Source organism: Marmota flaviventris, chromosome 4 (assembly GCF_047511675.1).
Source record: "Marmota flaviventris isolate mMarFla1 chromosome 4, mMarFla1.hap1, whole genome shotgun sequence".
Classification (NCBI taxonomy): domain Eukaryota; kingdom Metazoa; phylum Chordata; class Mammalia; order Rodentia; family Sciuridae; genus Marmota; species Marmota flaviventris.
This window is the reverse complement of record NC_092501.1, coordinates 43,448,415-43,472,288: the sequence shown is the minus strand read 5'-3', so window position 1 is coordinate 43,472,288 and position 23,874 is coordinate 43,448,415. Positions and strand designations below refer to the sequence as shown.

General features: G+C 47.3%; 1 protein-coding gene across 2 annotated transcripts in view; it reads left to right on the top strand.

Moving 5' to 3' along the window:
* The first annotated feature begins 789 nt into the window (after positions 1-789).
* Tspan14 (tetraspanin 14) overlaps positions 790-23,874 on the top strand; it is a 55,745-nt gene continuing 32,660 nt past the window's right edge. Inside the window, exon 1 of one of the 2 annotated variants that reach the window (XM_027940013.3) lies at positions 790-894. The gene's annotated coding sequence lies outside the window, so the exon portion shown is untranslated. The remainder of the gene's footprint in view (positions 895-23,874) is intronic. The other variant, XM_027940012.3, reaches the window with a different exon arrangement.

Genomic DNA, 23,874 nt, shown 5'->3' with positions numbered 1-23,874 from the left:
GCTTCACTTTACAAGTAGGGAGGCCGATGCTAGGAAGGTCAGCCTTTTCATCACGAGATGCATGCCAGCAGGGTGGATCCCCCTGCATACCTGTCTGTACTTCAGGTCTCCCATGCCGCCAAGAATCACCTCAGCCACCTCCTCATCATAAAGGTGAGGAACAAATCTCAGCAGGAGATACAAAGAAAGCGTGGTATTTTTAGCATCAAGGCTGGAAGGAGCGAGTCCTTAGAGTTCCGTAGGCAAAGAAATAAAAATCTTAATTTACCATCTCTTCTTTTACAGACTACCCCCACCTTGGATTTCCAAGGCCGGGCAAGAACGCCTTCCATCTTCAAAACAGCCATTTTCCTAATCCTTCTCCCACCTCTACCCAGTCGCCCTGAGCATCCCTTGAGATGTGGCCTCCCACAGCTCGCTGTTCTCCGCTGGGGCCAAGCCTGGGGCAAGGCCGGAGGGGCGTTCGCGCAGCGTATCTCGGCCGACTGTTCGCAGTGGCCACAAATGCTCGCCTAGGGTCCAGGCTCCGCCTGCGCCGCTCACCCACCGCTAGGGCAAGGACCAGGGCTGCCCCCAGCCTGGGGCACCGCCCAGAGTCGGACAAAGGGGCGGGTCGGCGATCCGGCCTCACTGCTTGGGGTGCTCCGAGAGCTGGAAGGCGGGGCGGGGCGGGTCGATCCACGGCGGGCGGGGCCAGGCGCGGGGCCGCACCCGGCGGCGAAGGGAAGCGGCGCCCCTTCCTTCGCCAGCGCCAGGCGCCGCGCCCCCGGCCACGCCCCTCTGCGCCCCGCCCCCGCCGCTTGGACGGCCCGAGTCGCGCCCTCCCGCCTGGAGCTGCCGAACTTGCTCTAACTTCCTCGGCCGACCGGGCCGCGCCGCCGCTGCCGCGCCCGGGTGAGTATCGCGCGGAGCCCCAGCCGAAGCCTCGGGCCCTGCCCCCCTCATTGTCTGAGGCCGAACCCCCCAGTGAGCGTCCACCGGAGACAAGGACTGCTCCCCAGATTCCCGCTCTGTCCCTCAGACTGCCTTCTCGCCTGCCCGGGGGCGGCCCCGCGGGCGGCGCTGGCTTTGTCTGCCCGGATCGCCCGCGAGAGGTTGGAGGCCGCGGCCCGGACCCCGCGGAGCCGAACTCAGGCTCGGGGCGGAGTGAGAGGCGCGGCGGGTGATCCGGCTGGCGCTCCTGACTCAGTCGCCCTGGCCTCCTCCGGGGACGGGCGGGGGTGGGAGTACCCTGCGAGGGAGGGGCTGGGTTCCCGCCGTCGCTCCGGGCTCGGCTTTCGTCCCCAGCAGCGAGCCCCGGGGTGGGCGCTCTCTTCGGCTCCGTACCCAAACCTCGGCACCCGGGAGCTAGGGTCGGGGTTGAAGGTGGAGGGGTGGGTATAGGCCAGTGAGGGCTGCCCCCTCCCCCTACTCAGCGATGGGTGTTCTCTAAGTCGCGCACGCGACTGTGCGTCCGACTCTGCTTGGCTCCGGCTTGGGGCTGCCGGAGTTTGAGTACCTGGAGACCCAGCTTCTCCGTGCTTGGAAGCAGAGCCCGACCCTCCGACCCCTGACCTGGCCTAAGCTTTGTCCGGGTTGCTTTTGTGGTTCGTCCCAGCTTGCTGCTTCGTCCCCGTTGCGGAGGTTAGGAAGTTTGTGTGTGTGTGTGTGTGTGTGTGTGTGTAGGGACGTTGGCCTTGGGACCACTTGAACGTGTGTCTTGGGAACTTAAAATTGGCCTCCGTAGAAAGTCGGAGTTTGGGGAAGTCATGAGCCCGTTGGTATTCTGGCGCTGGCCACCAAGCAGTGGTGAGTACTAAATAACTGTCCCTGGGCGCTGGTCTGAGGACTTCATGCCAGAGAGTGTAGGGCTTTGAGTTGGAGCCTCTGCAGGTGTGCTGAGAGCCGGAATCTGCTCTACAGGAGGTCACTCTTGAGCTGGTGTGTCAGCTGTATGCCAAATCCTCAAAGAAGCCTTCACCCTGCCCCTTGACCTGGAAGTAGAAGTTAGTGCCATCTGAGTGCTTGGGCCACCCCTTCACTTTTGTGAAAGGAAACCTGGAGATCCACATTCAGCCAGTACAGTGGTTGGTGGAGGCAATTTTCCTTTCAGGGATGCTCCTGGGTGCTGGCACCCTCAGAATGAAGGCCCGATTCCATCATGGCTCCATATTGCCTTCTAGCCCCCTTCCTCAATGGTCCCCAAGCTTTGTGTCCCATTCAGAGTGTGTGTGTGTGTTTGTGTGTGTGTGCACGGGTGTGCTTGCAGTGCCATTGCACTTTGCCACACTAGGGGGTTGAACCCAGGGCCTCACACCATGCTAGGCAAATGCTCTGCCTCTGAGCTATACCCCCAGGCCCCATTCTGAAGATTTCTATTGTTTCGAGGTCAGACCTTAGAAACCAGGCTACCAGATAAATTTTCCCTCTCCTTCTCATTGTGTTATCCTTTGTTGCACTCCACCTTCAGGTGAAGACTTCTTTGATGTGTCAGTCTCTTCCTTTCATTTCTGAACTCCACTACTTGGACCACCTAATATGATCTGGCACTTTTGCAGGCAGTGTTCTAGGACTAGTGATTCCCTGACCATCTGTAAAACCTGTGTGATCTTAGAATCCAGGCTGGACTTAAGTAGGTGCCCAATAGTGTTTATTGATTTGAGTTTAGCAGCATCAAACAGGAATTTGAGTCATGGATGCCTCTGCAGGTTTGTGGCTGCTCGGAGGAAGAAAGGGCATGGAGGAGAGGGGGCTGCAGAAGTGTTGTCTGCCCAGGGAAGATCCACCCCTTTTTTAGCAGCTGTGCTAATCTGTTAGGACAGGTGAGGACTTGCTCCTCCCTTTCCATGTTTGGGAGTGGGAGGATGAAGCTCATGCCTTGCGTCGGAGGGGAGGGGCCTGCTTTGCAGGTTTTGGGAGTGAAGTTCCCAGGGAGGCCAGGGTGTATGGAACCATTTCCTGAGGCCTCATTCTAGGTCACAGTGCGCTCAGGGATTTGACCTTGTTTAACTTCAGCTGAGTAGAATTCATTTTGGCAGCACCTACGAAGTGCCATTGTGCCAGTCCTGGGAAACCTTTGCTGGTGTACAATCTAGGAAGGTTTTGGAGAAGCTTACAGCAAATATGTGGCAGGTTTAATATTGATAGTAATAGTGACTTTGTTGAGGCTTAGTATTTACTGAGACTTAAACCAGTAAACTATCCTAGTTTTACTTATATTAACTCATTTAATCCTTGAAACAACCCAGTGTGAGATGATATTAACCACCTCATTTTACAGATAGGAAACAGTGGTCAAAAGAGGTCACAGAGTAACTTAGCTTGAGTTTTCAATTTGAGCTGGATTTCCTGATTGCTAATTGGAAACAGGCATTACTTAATGCTGTCCTCCAAGAAGTGATTAAAATTGATTAATATACTGAACAAACCTGGCCCGCAGCAGAAAGACTAAGTTCTTACTGGGGCAGTTGCCTTTATATCCCTGCATCAGAAAGCATCTTTCAAGTCTAACACAGCCTGGGCACACAGCAGGTACCTCCAGATCCCTGCTGATTGACTGCTGATGTAGCTTATGTGGTAAGGACAGACAATGGGAAAAGTGACTGAAAAGTCACTGCTTTTATCTGTCTAGAGAGATCAGGGTTTGATGTGGTAACAACAATCTCAGAGGCTTAAAGCAACAAAGGTTTATTTCTCATTCACTCTACATATCCATTGCCTGTCTTTATGTTGTCCTCATTATAGGACCACATATGGTACTATGCGGATTCATTGGAACATTCGTGGCCACTTGGACAGAGGGATAGAGAGCATGATGAATCCTCCCTTGATTCTTAGCCCGTCTACCTAGAACTGGTATTTCATTGGCTGAAGCAAGTCACATGGCCATATTTACCTGCGAAGTGGGGAGGAGATAGAATCAGAAACATTTGGTGAATAGCACTTATGCTCAACACTTGCCTGCCACTGTTCCTTCCTCTGTGGTTTCTTCCCACAGAGGGGATCCTATTATCATTGTATGTATCTATGTCACCAGGAGGAGTAATCATGAATTAGAGAAGCACCATTTAAGTTAAAGATGAATTGAGGTGCTATATTTGAAAGGCAGAGAGGTATGGTAAACAAAAATGCATTTCAGGATAGTAAGAGGTGGTCTGCAAAGGCACTTTGCTCCTCTGGTCCTGGGTAAGTTACTTGAATTCCTGAATATTATTTTGCTCATTCATTAATTCATCCATTCATTCAGAAGCTCAAGAACCAGTGGCAAGTTTCAGGTCAGAGGTTCTTACTAAGCACATGCTCAGGTCCCAGTCCACTGCTAGGGATGATGATACCTGTTTTTTGCTGCTGAGTCCCAGTAGCCTTTTAAGAGAAATATTATTATCCCTGAGAAGTTAAGCCAGCTCCTGTTCTACTTCACTGCCCTGGCTTGTGAGTTCTAGGATATCTTGTACTTCCTATCCCGCCTAGATGTGGCTAGCCACCTTTCCTTGAAGCAGGAACAGGTAGAGTTACCTCTGGCAACTGTGCCCTCCCCCTTCCCTTTTTGTATTCTGAGGCTGAGCTTGCAGGCCTAGAAGTGTGGAAAGGAGTGTTTGTGTGGAGAGGTAACTGGAGGGTGGACTCATTGGCAAACAGGATTGAGTGTGGGGCTGGGGTGGTTCTCTGGAACCATCTACTAGAAGGGATTAGAAAACATAGATGATGTTAAAAAGCGAGCTGCACTAAAGTTCTTGCTTTTGTGCTTCATCACCTGCTTAGTTTCTGGTGACATCCGATATACCCCATAGACACTGGGAATGGTGGAGAGACCTCAGGTTCTTCTGCATTATGGCTAACTCACTATCCTTAGGCATATTTTCTCCTTTTGCAGATCCTCTTTTCCCATCTGTGGAATGGAGGAACAAGTGATTGTGATCTCCGGCAGTTCCCACTCTTGGCTGGCCATCAGAGTCCCCAGGGAGCTGTGTAGACTGGTGATTTGAAACTCTTGGGCTTAGAGAATGCCAGTATTTTGAGTTTGCTTTCCCCAAACCCAAAAAGCAGTGTCTTCTCTGACTGTGAAGAGCATAGGGTTTTGTAGTCTCCCACTCATTTCTCCCTTAACCGCATATGTTTTTCATTTGGACAGAGCAAGTAATTGTGTTGGTTAGCACAGTACCTGGCTAGTGGGCATTGTTCAGGATCTCTGGTGATTCAACATGAAGATGACTGGCACCAACCAGCTCACAGAGTGGACAGTAGGGAGGCCAGCTTTCAAGTTTTGTCTAATTTCTGACCAAGTGTCCTAGATCACAGTTTTACATTTTCTCCTCTGGATAGTAAAGCAGAATCAAATCTGCCTTCTTGTCTCACTGGGTTGCTTTGAGGTGTGAATAACACTTCAGATTTGAGAAACTGGGTCCAGAGCCCGAGTCAGGCCTGATATTCTGTTTGGGACAGTGCCATCTGTCTGGAGGCTCTCAGCAAAGTACTTACCAGCAGCTGATTCTGGGAACCCCACTTCCTCCACTCTTGGGCCTGGTAGGGTTGGGTGGAGCTGGGCAGGGCTGTGGTTTTCTCTTAGGAGGCAGGAGGCCTGTAAGTGGGCCTCGGCTAAGGTCTGTCTGCTTCCCTCTTTGAGCAACAGGGTAAAAAGACCTTGGCTAGATAGCTGGAGAGTCAGGCTCCTCCCTCCTTGAGCTCTGTCAGCCTGCACTGGATGACTGAGAGCCATGACAGTTGTCTCAATTGGCTGCTGGGATCCTTGTAGGAGGTGGGCCCCTAGTGCTGCCTCAGACTCTGTGTTCCCTGGCATTAGGCAGACCTGAGTTTCCGCTGTTGGCATGGGTAAGATTTGGGGAGGGGCCAGGGCAAGGGGCTGGTGAACCCTTTCTGGGTTTTCCCTGAATATGTATGCCAGTTCTTGGGCCTATGCTCATGTATGCCACATAGCCCAAGGAGCACTCAAAAAAGAGGCTTTGAGGAATTCACAACTCTGACATTCAGGAGAGGGACCCACACAGCATCTTGAAGAGAGTGAGTGCCCCTGATTTTTTTGTCTGTATTCTGAGGTGTCAGAGTCCTGATCCTGTTGAGGGCCCAGGGCAGTAGCATATCCAAGGACACAAAGTCCTTAGGGTCTTGAGTTTAAGGCATCAGAAGAAGATGTCACCTAACTTTCAGTTTGGGGTCACCCAGGAAGGATCAACTGGGCGTCATAAATTCACTGCAGCAATTCAGGCTGTGGTGGAGCTCAGGACAGCAAGAGTACGTGCCCAGTCTGAGGGGCACTTAGCTGTGCTCAGTGCCCCGCTCCACAGAGAGGCTGTAAATGCCCACTGAGTAACCATTACCCATCTCCGTGATCTCCCTGGTGCCTAACCAGCCTGAAGGGTAGTATTCTTGTTTCAGTCCTTTGCCCCAGTGAGAAAGGGGTGTATTCCTGGGGCTTGGAGGGGGATGCCAGCTCTAACCCCAGATGAAGTGTAGGGGACACTGGGTGAAGGGTGGGAGTTGATAGGTCTGGGAAGCTTTGGGGAGCTCTGAATGGTTCAAGAAAAAAATTATTCTGGCACTTGTTTAAACAGTTAGGCAAACTGTTCAGGACAATGGCAATGGGATTTTTAGTAAGGGAGAGAGTTTGGGCTCAACTCCAAATTCAACAAAGGAAGAGTGGGACTTCACAGCTAAGGAGCAGTATGTGGGGGACCTGGAAAATTTCTAAGAAGATAGGATTTTTTATTTTTTTTTTTGGTAAATGATGTAACAGGATTCTTGCTGAAGGTAGGCCCAAGTGATTAGATATTAACTAGTGAATGGTGGCAGATGAGGCACTTGATTGGATATTGGGAATAAACCAACTCAGCAGGATTTTTGCTAATACTGGGCTCTTTTAAGATAGAGACAGAAGCCCGAGGTCAGAACTAGTTCAGCAGAGGGCTCAGAGGACTTGACTAAAAAGTTTGATGAAGGACAGAATTGTTTTCAGTGTCCCATGGCCAGCAGTGACCTGTATTTAGCTTGTCCATGGTTCATGCTCTAGTCTAAGCTCATGACCACTTACCCCTGTCCCACAGGAGTGGTCTTTCTTTGTGGGTGTCCCTTCTCATAAGGGTCCCTCATTGTTTCCAGAACCTTGGTCTTTTTATTTTCAACATCTACTGGTTCCTTATCTCTTGGCTTCCTCCCTACTAGCCTGCTGCACCCAGGAAGCAGGCTAGTAGGGAGCTTCAAGGAATTAATGGGCTCCAAGGAAATGAAGATTAGTGGGCTCCAAGGAAATGAAGACCCAGACTATAGATAGTCTGGGTCTTCATTTCCTTGGAGCCCACTAATCTCCCACAGTGGGATCTGCTGGCCAACCAATCCTTGCCACTTTTCTCTGGACAGCTCCATCTGCCAGGCTTCCAAAATTGAGTTGCTTGCATTTCCTGCTGTCCAGGTCTGGTCTAGCAAACTGGTCTGACAACTTTGTGCCCCACCCCTCTCTCAGCCTAGTGCTGTCTCTTTTTTCTGAGCTGGGCCCAGGGAAGTGCTGTGCATATCTTCTCTCTGACTGGACTGAGAGTACTTTCTGTTCTGGGCTCTCCTGGTGTGAGCTCCTGGGTGTTCTGCCTGTGATAACCCCACAGCTCTTTTTCCTGTATGAGGCCTTTGGATCCTTGCATCCAGTCAGCCTGGCTCCTTCTGCTCCATGAGCCATGCTCCCCCTGGTTTTCTGTTTGCCCTTCCACTTACTTGGTCAGACTCTGCCCCTTACCAATCAGGGCAGGCTCTCACCTGCCTCCTGGAGAAGATGGTATGTTTGGTCTTGGCCACTCTCATCTCAGAAGTCAGCGTTATAGGAACCAGGCTGCCTGTTTGTAGGGAAAACCTGTTGGCTGCCTGTAAGGACCTACCTACCTCCCAAAGGCCAGTGTTGGGCTTCCACCCTTGCAGGGGAAGAATGGTGACAGAGCCCTGCTCTCCACAGCCATCCTGCCTCCCACACGCTTTGTCTCCTTGTCATAGTTGCTTCCTGTGAAATACAAGTAGTGTGTAAACAGGATAAGTTTTGAGGGGGGATGCCAAGAAAAGAGTCAGTGTGGTGTTGGGGCATTCATTCCCTATGGCCCTGGGATGCTGAGAAAAATAGGAAGAGGGAGTGGCGTGTGCCCAGGCACAGGGGTGGATGAGCAGTTTAATTCAGAGTCTGAGTCGTGAGGCTGCCTGAAGGTAGTCCTGGAGCTTCTCTTTGGGAGGCAGGTGAGGTGGTGGGGGCAGGTGAAAGCCTCAATGTCACAAGGTATACTATGGAGAATCAGTGCCTCTCAGGGGTGGGGATGGGACTGGAGAAGTGCTGGACTTGGTCTCATGCAGGGTTGTGAGATTTCAGGTTAAGACCTGCCCAGGACTTGCACTGAGCCCATCTAGGGGATCAGGAACTTGTTCCCCCAAACTGAAGTCTGAGGGCTCCAAATGCCAGTGTGGTTCTGCTTGTGAGCTCTCATTTGTGCTTGCTAATTTGGAGGTTACTTGTTGAACACATAACAGTCATCAGAAAGCATCTTAAAGAAGGGGGAGCCAAACATGCACCTGCCCTCTCTCTGGCCTCCTTTCTCTGGCCTGAGCAGCCTGTGAACTTGAGACCATTAGGAAATTGTGCCTGTGCTGGTATCCCCAGGGATAGGGTGGAGCATTCTTTACATGGAAAGGTTTTGCTTATGGCCATTCCCTGCCCTCCAGTTCTCTCCCCAGAAGGTCTGGCCATTCCTGGCACTTAATGGCCATTGTGTCATATCCCTTAGCAGCAGGAGAGTCTGGGACTGTTTTTGTATTATTCCTTTGGGGCCAAATCACTTGGAGGAAATACATCAGTGCTTCTGAGTGCAGAGTATTGATAGGCCAGCTAAAGAGGGCTTTTAAACAACATATATGTATCTGTTTAGCAAGAGATAGATATACAAATGCATCGTACAACTCCATTTTGTAGCTTCCATTTCCTGAAGGTACATGGAGTTTAGTGGTTAAGGGATTAGGATTTTGGAGAAATTGTTTTTAGCTTGTCCTTGGAATTGGGCCAGGCCTAGAAATCTGTTGAAATAGGTTTCTTTAGCTGCTAAAATGGAGATGGGATTATAAGATTAGGACCTTGAGCCTGACTAATGACTGGGGCCCTATAGGATCCCTGCTTGAATGCTTGGGTTACAGACAGACAGACAGACAGACACACACAATAGTGCCTGGACCTTGAGTCCCACAGATGGTCCTTGGTTTGGCATAATTTCTTTTCTGCTTTTATCAGAGCCTGTTTGTGCTTTTCTTAGGCAAACTTACTATTTTGGGATTTGGGATGGAGTTGTAAGCAGGGACTCCAAGTTGCTTGGGGGTTGGCACTCTCCTTCCTCCTTGCCCTACATCCCTTTCTTCTTGCCTCCCCTCCCCCATCCCCTCTCTACTCCTTGTTCTCAAGAGATATCACAATCTGTCTGCAGAGCTGTAGATAAAGTTTTTTTGTGCTTCCAGCCACAGAATTTAGGTATTTTAAATGTTACTTTAGGTTTAACTTTTTATTTTTAAAAAATATATATGTGATGAAAAACACAGAGCAAAGATATAATGAAAATTCATATTTTCTTTGTCCCCAATTGTGCATACACATACCCCTCCTGTCCCGGGGGGCCCTTGGTCACCAGATGTTCTGTGCCCAGTCAGGCATGTCTGTACTCCTCTCTAGCTTATTCCCTTGGTGGTATACTAATTACACTGTTCTGCACTTACTGGTTTTTTTCACTCTAAAATTTATCCTGGGATTATTCCATTTTAGTAGAGTTTAGTCCATTCTTTTTAAAACAGTAGGTCATTCTGCTGAATAGTGACTTTTGACTCACTTCACCAGTCCCCTGTTGACAGACATTGAAGTTGCTTTCAGTGTTTTGTTTCTGCAGGGTATCACATACATGTTGGCTGGCTATGAGATTAAGGCATTGGGTGCTTAACAGGAAGGAAACACTCCTTCTTCCAAGAGGGAGAATGGAAGTTTCTGAGGATTTCTTCTGAAAGGATCTTATATTTTTGCAGTCTAGTTCACATCCCAGCCTGTCTTTGGTTCACCTCAGGCTTGCCTGTCTCCATGAGCGTCATGTTTGTGTCCCTTGGCTGAGCCCTGTGGGTCATGAGGCCTGTGCACCCAAAAGTGTGACATAGGAGTGTGAGGAGGCAGCCAGAGCGAGAGAGGGATCTGAGTAGAGAAAGGCAGCTTCTCACATGTGGGTTTGAGCTGCCTCAGGGGTTTGCTGGACCTGGGTGGGTGTGAAGAGGGTGCCTTGGTTGAGAACCAAGCTGGAGCTGGCCTGCTTTCAGAAGAGAAGGTCTAGGGGTTAGTGTGAGGATCAGGCCTGCTGCTCTGGGGTCCCTGGTATCCTGCCTGCTCTGTTGCTGGGACTGACTGGCACTTCCTAACATGCTGTGATTTTAAAAGCCTATGTAAAAGGTGCCTGGGTAAATAGTAGACAGGCTTTCTGTTTTGAGCAGGGACTTCTTTTCAGAGCAGAAACAGGGGGTAAGGCACAAGAATTTTTCCTTCCTGGGATGGATTAGGGGAGGGAGGGAGGATTGTCTCCACTGCCCTGGAAGAACTCTGGCTGTTGCCACTGTGTGCCTCTGAGATGACCACAACAAGGGCAGGGCAGGAAACAGGGAGATTTTAAGGCTGGCTGTCAGATAGCCCCCTCACTAGACCCTGGCCTTTATCCCTGCCCTGGTTGTTCCTACCCTAGCTCTTCTGTCCTGGCATGCAGAGAACTTCTCACCATTGCAGTTACACACAACCCCCCTGAGAAGTCCAGAGTTCCTCATGCCAGCAGCTCTGTTGTTAAGGGCCCCAGTAGCACAGAGGTTTCTATTGTGTCCTGGTGGCTGCAAAGCCTGACCTGTGGAACTGAGGAGGTGGGGCCTGGGACTGACAGTGGAGCTATTCATGGGCTCTGTCCTGGTTTCCTGTTGCTTCCATTGTGGATTTTGGGGGGTGGGGACTAGAGAAGGAGGGGAGGGAGTGGCCAGGGCTGCTGTTGTTGCTGGCTGCAGGAACCCATTGTGCTCCTTAGAGGTCCACTCCAGATTGTCTTGAGCCACTCCTGGACCTTTCACTTGTTCTCAAACTCTGGGCCTTGCTATGCCTTCATGCTTGCCCTTGGTGGGTACCTCTGTCAAGATCCCTTTTCCCTTTTGTTGGAAGGAGCCCCAGTGCCAGGGGCCCAGCTGCCACCTACTCTGCTGCCTTGGGGAGCATATTTCTGCTTCATCCCCCCTGGCCCAGCTGCACCCTTGGGTGGGGGCCAGGCACGTGCCTGGGTTGCTGTGAGTTTCACAGGGCCTCCACCTTCCTTTGTACTTACCCGGTGTCCCTCATCCCTGTTCCAGCACTCAATTGCAGAAAAGCCTGCTCGCTGGCAGCCCAGCCAGCAACCACCGCTGACTGAGCCACAGCCATTTTCCTTTGTTCTGCCATCTCCGGGCTCTTGAATCTCAGGCGGGCAGCAGGCGGCGGGCACGCTGCACCAGCGGAAGCACTTACGACAGAAGTCTGCCTGCTGAGGCAAAGGCATGGCAGCCCCTGGCTGTACCCCATTTCCCTGCAATGCCGAGGTTTCCTTTATTTACAGAGTTGCCCCTCTTATGAATCAGAATGATAGTAACTTGTACGGTGAAGAAAGAGGTCTCATCTGTTTGTGGCCACTGAGTGTGTACATGACAGAAAGAGACTCTCTTTTTCTCTCCCCTGCCCCCCCTCCCCCCCACATACACACCAGAACTAGCCTTCTGGTCCTTGGCAGAAAAAGCCACTCCTGGGCACAGTGTGATCATCATTGAAGTCAATGTAGAAAGAGCTCTTAGCCACCAGTGGCGGGCGGGGTTGGTTGAGAAAAGTTTCTTTTTATTTTCATCTCTATGGTTGTGAGGATTTTTCATCTGGAGGGAACCGCCCCGCCCCTTTCACACTGAATTTCTCTTGTTCCTCCTCCCAGTTTTTGGTGAGCAGAAGGAACATTTTCTCTGGGGGGTCTATCTATCTCCAGCCATGTGTGGTCACAGGTTGGGCCAAGGGCCACTTCTGTCACCCATCATATGATATCTCTTTCTGGAGTACCTGCCCTGCTTTCTCTTTCTCCTGCTTTTTGAACTGTCCTAGAATCTGTAATAGTCACCAGCCTTTGAAATATAGAGTTGTTTTGTACAGAACATTTTTACTTTAACCTTTCAAAACCCACCCATGTGTAGATCAGCCTGACTGGCTGTCTTAGCTGACTTTTTTAATCAGCCTAGTCTTACAAATTAGGAAGCAAGTCTCAGCCACAAAGAGGATTGCACCTTGGGGTGTCCTCATTTCAGCAAATGTTGTAGCATCCAGGAGACTTAAAGCAAAAAGAGCTGGAACACAGATGCCACTTTCGAGGAGAGGGTAGTTGCATGCATGGAAAAGGTCACACACATTGCTCAGGAAAGAGCACATGGAGGCAGAGCCTGGGGTTTGCACTGGCTCCCTGGGTGACCTTGGCCAGTCCAGACCACTTGGCATGGGCCTCTGGCTAGAAGACAGAAGGACAGGTTGCTCAGATGAACTTTCAAAAGGTTTTAACTGTGACCTTTTTAGTCCTGTGGGCAGTCACTGCCAGGAACCTCTCTTGCCAGCTCAGAATCTTGGAAGAAAATTCCCTCAGATGGGATGAACAAAGGTCCTCTTTTCCTGGGCATTTCTTTGTCAGATTCTTGAGGGACTGCAATGATCTTCTTAACTGAGATCTGGAAACCTGCCACCTTGAACCCAAACACATTGCCAGTTCTCAAGGGCTGTATGTGACCAGGGGTAAAGTCTTGCCTTAGACCTCAACTTGGCTTTTTTCTTGGAAATGACATATTACTGTTATTCATTATTATAGCCACCCCTCTCTTGTGAAGGGGGACCAGGGGAAAGGAAAGGAAAACATTTTATTATCTCTTGCCAAAGTGAAGACAGATGGTTCAAAGTAGAAATGAAAATGTAAAGATACCCTCTGTACTTAAATAGTTTCTGTTTTTTACCTTAGTGTGCGGGGGTGGGGTGGGGGTGCGGGGGGGGGGGGGTTCAGTTTCAGTTTTTTCATTGTTTTGTTCACAGGTTCCAGGAGATAAAATGTTTTTTTCGCTGCTGTTCCTTTGCTCCTTCAGCATGGGATTCTGGCCCTTTATCTGCCTTTCCCCACCCAGCCTCCATCCCCTGGTCTTCCCAGCCCTAACCAGTACTATCTGCCAGACCTCCTTGTGTCTGCTGCCCTCCTGCTTTCCTTTCATTGTCTTTGGGACCAGCCCATGTCGCTACTCCGGGCTCTGTTTCTGCCAGCATGTCACTGGAAGCCTATGGTCTTGGAAGAAGTCCAAGGAACAGGGAGGCAGGGTTTGCTCATCTTTTGGTTAGAGTAGCGTTTGCAGTGGTGGAATGGGAATAAAAATAACATGTGATGGCTAGGGCTGTGGCTCAGTGTTTGGTCACCGCAGAGCATTCGCTGGTCTCCAGATTTGATTCCCCAGCATGGCAAAAACAGCAAGACATCTGTGACAATCCAGTGGGATACCCTAAGATAACCAACAAATTCCAAAATTAAAGTGTTTCTCAAGGAAAGCTGATTGCATCCTTGTAAATCAGTGCACAGTAAGGACATGCTTCACTTAATGGTTGGTTTCCTCCTGTGCATTGGTGTTGTGGCTTGTTCTCTGGCATCTCCCATCCTCTCTATTCAGAATGCCTCCCACAGGCTTGTTGATAGGCAGCATCAGCATCACCTGGGAGCTTGTTGAGACAGTCCTGGGGGCCTCACCCAGACTAGCTGAATCAGAATCTTTAACAGGATTCCCATATGATATGCATGCACTTTCACATTTGAAAAGCACTGGCTCATGCACCTACCCTGTTATTTCTCCACCAGTCTGTTTTGTGGTTTTGAGATCTTTACTCTCTGGCCTTCCTTAAAACTGTCCACTTAAGATGGGTTTGGTGACTTCTATATCTGTGGCCCCTCTCCTAGGGCATGCAGCACACACATGTATTCCTGGGCGCTAGGAGTGTCTTGGAGGTGGGGCTAGTACCCCAAAGCTCCCATGGCTCCAAGCCTACTGGTGAGTTCATCTTTGGGGCATAGAGCTGAGGTGGGTAATTGGAGCTTCTCCAGGCCATTTGGTGTCATTTGTCCTATCCCGTTTGTCCCTGTCTGGTCCAGCTGGAGGACAGAATCAGAATCAGGTTGTAGGAGTTCTTTTCACTTTATTGAAACTCAAAGCATTCTACATAAAAATATTTTGGTGTATGTTGAAGTTCAAATAAATAATTCAGAAGAGGGACTATAAAATTACATTTTGTTGTAGTTTTGCTGTGGAAAAGACATGTGACTGTCTTGTTCACACTAGCATCTCCTACCCACCCCCTATATTCTGGTGAAGGGTTGGGGGTACAGTTAGGTCCCTGGGGATGAGACTCCAGCTCCCCTGCCCATTTGCTGAGAATCCCTGCCCTTCTGGGCTCTGCTTTTGGAGCTGTCCTGCTGATCTCTTACTGGCTTCCTCTCAGTCCTTGTCAGTAGTCTCCCACTACTGATTTCATTGATTTACAGTTTTAAACCCCCTTCTATTCGGTTTCTCTTTTGACATTTTTTCCAACACATCACATAGCTTTGCTTATCTCTGCCCCTTTTCACTTTTCATAACTTCATTGGGAAGGTTTTTTGCTTGCTTGTTTTTAGCTTTGTAAATCTCCCCACCCCCAGGCTTTTCTTTGCTTGTAGGAGGCTGGGAGCCAGGCTCTGCCTTGGGCTGAAAAGTGTCCCACCCTGAACTGCTTGGTAGAGTTCGGGTGTTCTCCAGAATGCCTTCCTCAGGGTGAACTGGGGTGTTTGTCTTAACACAGTATATTGTAGCAGACTATGTAGTTTGGATACAAAGATTTTTAAACATCCATAAGTACCCTTTATGCCTTTTAGCCATGAAATAAATGGAGGAAAGGACTAAATATGTATTACTTGAAATTCTCTTAAGTAGTTTCCTTCGTAGGAGAAGAGAGGTGGAGCAACACACACAAAGAAAACATTTCAAGTCTCCATTAGGCATGCGGGTCAAATCCTAGCAGAGTTACTGGAGCAGCTCCTCAATAACCAGCAAAATCCAGTCATTTAAGCAGAGTTGTATTTTTTCGCTGGAACAGATCCATAGGCTACTCCCCCCATTCCCAATGGGGTACCCAGGGGCCCTCTATCACTGAGCTACATCCCCAGCCCTTTTTCTAGCTTTTACTTTGAGGCAGAGTTTCACTAAGCTTCCCAGGCTGACCTTGAATTTGAAATCCTCCTGCCTCAGCCTCCTGTCTGGGATTACAGGTGCTGGGCCCAAGGGATCCATTCTTGGAACCTGTAGTATTCGGGAGTGGTTCCCTCCTAACTGGTTTTGTTCTAGGCCCCTGGCCTAGAACTGGGGGCATACTGGGGACTCTGTTGATGATTTGCATTGCAGAGTGTGTCCTGAGACAGTTGGCAGCCACCAGGTTGGATGGCCGAATGTCCCCATCTGCCAGACACCACTGTTGCTTCCAGAATGATGTTTCTCTAGAGGCAGTGCTCTCAGCTGGTTCACATTTAAACCAGCTGTACTGTGGAGCATTTCCTGATGAGCTTCCGATGCACCTCCTTCCTGTGCTCAGCACCTACTTGGCCCTGCATTTAGGAGTGGGAATCCTCTCCCACGTCCCACAGCCAGGTCCTACTCTTGAGTCAGAGTTGTCTGCAGAGAGTCATTCTGGGTTCATGGCATGCAGCTGCACCCCAAACATGTAGAAACAAGTCCTGAGGTGCTGTCTCCCACAACAAAGCCTCTCCTCCTTGACGGGCTTGCTAAGCCAGGCTGTGTACTCAGGGGTTGCTGGGCAGGCTGTCTGCAGCCTTGCTAAATTGGGCTGCCCTTGGCCCTCTGGTCCTCCCTTGAGAGTTTCTGAGTGGATATGGGACTCTGTCCCACAGTTGTCCTGAGGCACAGCAAGTTGGCCTTCTGTGTTCTTGTTCACCTTGGAGATGCTGCTGTAAACAGGCCCACATGTGGCTCATTTGTGTGCAGCTGGCTGAGAAAGAGACTCTCATGTGCTTTTGCCTGGGGCATGTGAAAGGATTGTGTCCATAGGGGTTTGACCTGGACTTAAGTTTTCAGAATAGGCCATGATTATCAGAGCACAAGGCACCATGACAATGTCAACTCCAAATCTTCCCATGAGTGGGCAGCCTCATCTTGGATGGCAGAAGGCAAGTGGTGTGGGAAATAAACTTGCAAGCCAGGAAAGTGCCATCCTTCTTTCACCCCTTTGAGAGGATGGGGTGGGGCAGCAGCTGTGGATGAGCAGGCCCTGCCTCACCTGGGCGGGCAGGTAATACCCTGAAGCTGCTGGTGCAGTTGAGTGAGTTGCCTGATGAATCATTCTGAGAATTTCCTCTGGGGTCCCCTGCAGAGGCTTGTTTGTTGCCTTATGTTTTGTCTGCTTCCCCCCCACCCCCACCCCCACCCCAATGAAAAGGACTGCAAACTTTAAGTTTTGACTTGAGGCCATTTATTTTGTAGAATCGCCTTTAATTTGGCTTTGTTTGATGTTTCCTCATGATTAGATTCAGGTTAAGCATTTTGAACAAGAGAGTTTATGTCATAGGTGCTTCCCCTGGGGAGGCACATGATGTCTTTATTCAATTTGACTCATTACTAGTGATATTAGCAGTGATCATTTGCTTATTGTGTTGTTGGCTGGGTTTCTCCACTGCTAAGTTACTTTGATGCTCTTTGTAATTAACAAGTGCCCTATGGGGAGTAATTTGAGACTATGAAAATGTGCAGTTTCCCATCAAACTTTGATCAGCTAGTTTTAGGATCTGTTGACCATCCTTGACAGAATGGGTTATATCTGTCATGGTTGCTGAATGGTGAAGATGTAATTCCATAATTCCTTCTGTATTTATTCTTTGGCATTTATCTTTCTTTTCTCCCATTTGTTTGTTTATCCGTGTGTGTATTAGAATCCACTCAGAATTCTTGTCTGTTTTGATTCTCAGATTGTTCCAGATATGGCTAGTGGAGGCTTCTTTAGACTGACTGCTGGGAAGGACAGCTCTTTAAAAATGTGCTTTTCCAGGTCTATACCAGCCCTGTTGAACTCAATGGGATTCTGGAAACATGTCCTTCAGCAGTTTGGATGTTCTGTGGAATTTGGTATCATGTGGATCTAGCTGGTTGTTTTTTTGTGGTCACCCCACAGAGTTCCGTTTTCTCCCCAGTCACCTGCAGAGAAAAGTGACCTGAACTCTGCCTACTTCCAAGCTGGGTTTCTGGGTCAGAGTTTCTTTGAACAAAGACTTCTGTAGCTTAAAAAATAATAAAAATAGTAAGTTTTAAAATCACTGGATTAGTGATTTTTCAGGCCCAACCTCTCCCGCAGAGTCTCCTTCCTGCTTCCCTCCACTGACCCCTGTCCACCCCTCCCTGGGCTTCTCTCCTGATGACTGCATTGAAGGAGGCAAAGGCTTCTTTCATCAATTAGTGAAGAGGCCCCTGATGCTTGTGAAACTCAGCAGGTTTGGGGTTGTGGGTTTTTGGTGGTGGAAATTTACAATGCTTAATTTGCCAAGCTCAGTGTTTTTACAGGAAGCCACGCACTTAGAACCTCAAGCTAGATCTGTGGCTCAGAGTTGGTGGCCCAGCTTCTCTTGAACCTCCACATGGAAGATATCCTAGGGTTGGTGGTCAAGGGCCTGATGATCCTGGGAGCCTACCTTCTCCCATACCTGTGCTCTGGAGCACTGCTTGTCACCCTGTGATGAAGGAAGCTGGCTCACCCCAAATTCTGTACAACTTTGTGGTTCCTTCCCACAGTGTAGTCACATTTCCTGATGCCAGTGAGTGTCTGCTGCCTTGTTGTCTGGTAGACCCTAGGCCTAGGGTATTGGGTAACTAGGGACTGGGTCAGCAGAGGACATAGATACTTTCGACTCTGAGAGTGAGTCAGAGAGAGCTGAGCCCCTTCTTTGCCTCTCAGAGTATGGTGGTGCCTTGGGGCAGCTCAGTGAGATTCCTGTGGGCTGCCTACTCTGGCCTGCATCATACTAACTTTTTCTCCTACTGCCTGCTGGAGCCCCTTTCCCTTCCATGCCCATCTACCCCCTGCCTAGGCATCTCTCTTGAGGCCTATCTGTTCCTTTGGCCTGTGAAGGTTCTCTGGTGCCCAGTGGGCCCTGAGGCACCCCCTTCTTAGATGGTTGGAATATCCAGGGCCTAAGTTGTACTGCTTAGAGATGCAGAAGAGGCCCTAATTCTGTTGGGAATGTGACTGCCCTTTCCTATTTGGTTGGGCTTGAGATTGGGTCAGTTGCCAGTACTGGGAGCCTTGAAGGCAAGGTGAAAAGTTAATTCTTGGTGGATGGCTGTCTCTGGACAATAGAGAGAAAGGGAGATTGCAAGGATGATTAAATTGGAGGGGTGGTGCCCATTTTAGCTAAGAATGTGGGTGCATGGTTTTGTGTTTAAGGTCACTTGATCCTCAGGTAAAAGAGAGGGGCATGAGGAGGAGTGGAAGAAGAGGTGGAGAGCCAGGCAGGAGACCTTCAGACCTTCTTGTAAGAAAATGAAGTACTGACCTGTGGGTCCCTGGGAGGAGGAGGAGAGCAGTTAAGAACAGCTTCTGAGCAGATGGCTTTGTGATTGGAGGTGATTGAAGGTGCCCTTGGGGAACCCAGTTGGTAGCCACATTGATTGAGATACCTGAGGGATCCAAATGGCACTCCTTGGTCCATAGTTAACTTTTATGCGTGGAGCTTGGGATAGGTTTCAGTGGCAAGATAATAGGCAAGGAGCCACCAGCAGAGAGCAGTAGTGGAGGGGATGCTAGGTGTGTAACCACCTCTTAGGAGGGTGGTAAGCTTTAGTTCAGGACAGAGCTCACTGAGAACTTTACTGCCTATAGCTAGGTCAGGCAGTGTGGCACTGAGTTCCCTTTTCTTCACTTCCTTCCCTTTGTGCCTCAATCTGTCTGGCAGGCTGTCTGTCTTCTTCGCTTTTGTTTGTGTATCTGTGTCAGGAATGAGTCTGGTATCTCAGTTTCTCAAATTCTGATCTATTTAAAATACACATTGAGGGAGACTGAAACTTTGCATTTCCCGCAAATTCATGTTATTGGTGGTGATATCTGACCAGAGAGTCAGTACCAATTTTAAAACAGATATTTTCCAAAGAGGACAGGTCAGAATGGGGAGATGCTAATGGGGAAAGGAGACCCTGAAGGAGAGTGTGCAAGTGGCTGCCATTCCCTCCGAAGGGCCCAGCTTGAGGAGCAAGGGCCCAACTCCCTCGGGTGTGGGATAGCTAGACACTAGCCAGATTTTAACATGGCTGGGAAGCTCAACAAACAGTTGCTTCTTGAATGTCAGTTGGTGAGGGTGATGTTTGTATGCAGCTGATCTGTAAAAAGGTAATGAATTTTTCTGTAAACTCAAGGTTTTTTTTTTTTTTTTTGGGTGGTGGTGATTGTTTTGTTTTGGTTTTGCAGTTTTGGGGATTGAACCCAAGGCCTTGTGCATGTAGGCAATCACTCTGCTGCTGTGTACATCCCCAGCCCTTATTAAATTTTTATTTTGAGATGGGGATCTTGCTCAGTTTCCTAGGCTGGCCTTGAATGTGCAATCCTCCTGCCTCAGTCTCCTGAGTAGCTGGGATTACAGTTATGCACCACTGCACCAAATTTGTAAACTTAGGTTTTAATTTAAAGGCCCAATCTTTTTTTTTTTTTTTTCTTCTGAATTGGATGTCTTTCCTTTTCAGCCTTTCCAATCCATCCTTTTTCTTTAAGCCAATGCATGTTTATTATTTCACAGTTTTTATAGGTCAGAAGTCCAAGTACAACAAAACTCAACTCTGATTCTGCTTAGGGCCTCACAAGGCCCAAATCACAGTGTCAGCAGGACTGTGTTTCTTTCTGGAGACTTGGGAGGATCCACTTCTAAGCTCATTCTTCCTGTTGTTGGCAGGATTCAGTTCCTTGCTGTTGTAGGACAGAGGTCCCCACTTCCTTGCTGGATGCTAGCCAGGGTTAGAGGTTAACTCCTGGAGTCTCTCTGATCCTTGCAGGTGGCCCCCATGTCTCAGACCCAGCCAAAGGTACATCAGATCTTCTCATGCTTGGAATCTCTCTCACTGATGCTTCTGCACTTGACTGGGAGAAAGCTCTGTTTATAAAGGCTCATGTAATTACAGTTGGTCCTATGTATCTGTGGGTTCTGTATCTGAATTCAAATGACCACAGATCAGAAATACTTGGAAAGGAAAATGGCATCTGTGCCGAACATGTATAGACTTTTTTTCTTGGCAATATTCTCTAAACAATACAGTAAACAACATTTGCAAAGCATTTGCATGGTATTAGATATTGTAAATAATATAGATATGATTTAAAGTTTTAGAGGATGCGTGAAGGTTATAATACACTGTTTTATATAAGGAACTTGAACATCTCTGGTTTGTTTTCCAAGGGGGTCCTAGAATCAATCCCTTGCAGATACAGAGGGATGACTGTACTTTGGACCTACTCAATAATCTCCCTATTTTAAGACCAGTTGATTATTCACCTTAATTGCATGAACAAAGTCTCTTTTGCCCCCCCCCCCCCCCTTTTTTTTAATGTGGTGATAGATTCTTCTTCTTGACTTTTATACTTTACTAAATAAAAAGTAGCAACTAAAAATACTTTGAGATCTTCCTGGGATAGAAGTGATGAATTGAACAGACCTAATTTTACTTTCTCTGAAAACCTCACATAAGTTAAGGAGGATTTTAAAAAATGAACCCATGAGCATGGGTAGAATGAGAAAGAAAACAACAGCAAGAAAACTTTTGCAAACTAGGAATTGATGGACAAGTATTCCAGTTTAAAATGAAAGAATTGATGGCACCAGATTATTTTGAGGGGTGAGAGGGGATGAAGAGCATCCAAGATGGGTAATATGATGGTTTGAAAGCAACTGATGTGGTTACATACCTAGACTCCTTTCCTCCTTCTGTGATGCTAGGTGATTGCCTCTCCCACTTTTCAGCTGCATATTGGAGATTAATTCTGCAGAAGGAAAAAAAAAAACCAAGGGCCTTGGAGACTCCAAGTATTTTGGAGGGTTCATATGAAGATCACCTCTATTCCCCAATCTTCTAACCCTATTTGGTTTCTAGAATACTGATATCCAATCCCTTGGTGATTAAAAAGCAGTCTCCCCAGAGGGGTGGCATACACCTATAATACCAGAGGCTTGAGAGGCCAAGGCAGGAGGATTGCAAGTTCAAGGCCAGCCTCAGCAGTTTAGCAAGGCCCTAAGCAACTTAGTGAGACCCTGTATCAAAATAAAAAATAAAAAGGGCTGGGAATGTAGTTCGGCAGTAAAGTGCCCCTGGTTAAATCTCCAGTACCAATAAATAAACAAATGAATGAATGAATAAATGGATAAATAAATAACCAGCCAATCTCACTGGGGAAACCTAACCAGCCTAGAAAGAAAAGAGAAAAAACAAATGATGCTGATAAGAGAGATTTCCCAGCAAAAGGCCAGCTAGATCACTCTAGACAGAAACTTAGCTGCCCAGGGACTTAGCGTGTCCCAGTTAACTTCTTGTCATCCACCTTAGTCATGAGGATTACCAAAGACTAGTAGACATATTAAGAAAGTAACTAACATGAAAGAAGGCAAAGCAAATAAGGGGAAAAAAACTTGAAAGAAACATTCTATTTAGAGAAAACAATTTTTGAAAAAACTCAGAAATATACTGAGTTAAAGAAATACTCCATACATGAAATAAGAATAGATAACCATGAAAAAAATCACATGTGGAAAACCAAAAGTTATTTAAAAATTAAGAAATGTGGGCAGAGCAAAACCATCAGAGAATTATTAGAAGGTAAAGTTGAGGAAGTCTTCAAGGAAATAGAGCAAAAAGATGAAAAGACAGATAATAGGTTAAAAAAAAAAGAAGAAGAAAACAAAGAAAGAAAGAAAGAATGAGCCAGGCTTCCCATATCCATTAAAAGTTGTAGCCAAAAGGGAAAACAAAGAATGCAAGTGATAAAATCTCAAGGAAGACATTCCTAGACTAGAAAGCTGTTTTTTTTTTTTTCCTAAATAGGAATGGTCCTCTGAATGTTGAGCCACATGGTGGAAGGTAGACATAGACCGATACTCTGAAATCTCAGTAAGCTGGGGAGCTAGGTAATCCTGTAAGTTCACAGAGAGAAAAAAACAGGTCAAATACAAAGATAAGGGGGGCTAGGGTGGTGGCTCAGAGGTAGAGTGCTTGTGGGACGTGTGAGGCCTTGGGTTCAATTCTCAGCACCACATACAAATAAATAAATTAAATAAAGATCCATCAATAACAAAAAAAAATATTTAAAAAAATACAAAGATAAGGAATCAGTACTTTGGGGCTTCTCAGTGCTCTAGAAGAATATTGAAGATGGTGGAGCAATGCCTCATTGTTCTCCATGAAATTGCTTCTCAGTATAGAATTGTATACACAAACTTATTAAAGAGTGAAGGTAGAATATTATTATTTTGTGTTCATGTAGGAATATGTAACAACAAATCCCATCAATATGTACAACTGTAATGCACTAATAAAGAAATGTGGGAGAAAAAAAGAGTGAAGATTAGCTGGATAGAGCACCTATGTAGCATAGGCGAAAGGAGCACAAAGATGTTTTCAGATATACCTGTTCGGAAAAACTCGCCTTTTGCACTGAAACCTTTCTTCACGAAGGTGAGCCAAAGACCAGAGCTTCTGAAGACTGTATCCCAAAAGGGAAAGGGAGCCCTAGGCATCAGGTGAGATGGAAGCAGCTCAGAAGCCTCTGGAAGGGATTAGAGATAGAACAGCTGGTGTGTAAGAACTTATTCAGAGTAGATTTAGACACCTGGCATTGAATTTGAGGTTGACTTTGGCCAAATTATATTGTTATATTATGTGCATGTTTGAATGTGTAACAACAAATCCTATCATAATGTACAACTATAATGCATCAATAAAAATATGGGAAAAGATGAATTTGAGATTGACTATTGGTAAATTATAAAAATTGAAGCAAACAAAAATGAAAATAACTCCAGAGAAAATAAAAATTGCACGGGAAAAGCAGACAATTGTGGTTTACTTGGCTCTTTTTGATGACCCGTATGGTAACTTTGTAGTATCAGCTCTGAAAATTACTCTAGCCACTTCTACATCTTATCATGGAGGAGAGATGGAAAAGGTCAGACATGGGAAGGGTAGCTCAGGGGCAAGGTGGTTCAAGGGCAGTCTAGTTAAATCCTCATCTTCAGGGTAGGAAGTAGACAGGTAATGTCCCAATTTGAAAAGCAGGGACTAGTAATTCAAACATTATATACAGACATTTCTAAGAGATAGTAGGTATAAACAAGAGTCATCTAGAAGTTGAATGTCCTTAGGAGAGGAGGCCTAACTTAGGGGTGGGGCCAGGGTCTACTTTTTTCTCAGCACGGTTTTTATAATAGTTGGTTCTTAGATTATATGTAGATATAATTTTGATAAAAATTTAAATAAGAGCAAATCTAAAATGCACAGCATGTGAAAAGAGGAAGTATTATTCCAGGAATATCATTTTAAATTTGTGCATGCAAATTTGTGCACACTGGATTACTTTTTGTCAAATGTATTACGTATTTCATTTTGCTTTGCCTTTTTTTGTTGTTTTTTTTTTTTTTTGTTTTTGGTGGTACGAAAGCTCCAATCCCAAATGCTCTACACTGAAATTAGTCATCCTCAACCCATGAAATGTATTTCATATTGTGAGCTGTGGTCAAACAGTTAGAAAGCCATGTTGGAGTGGGTTCTCAT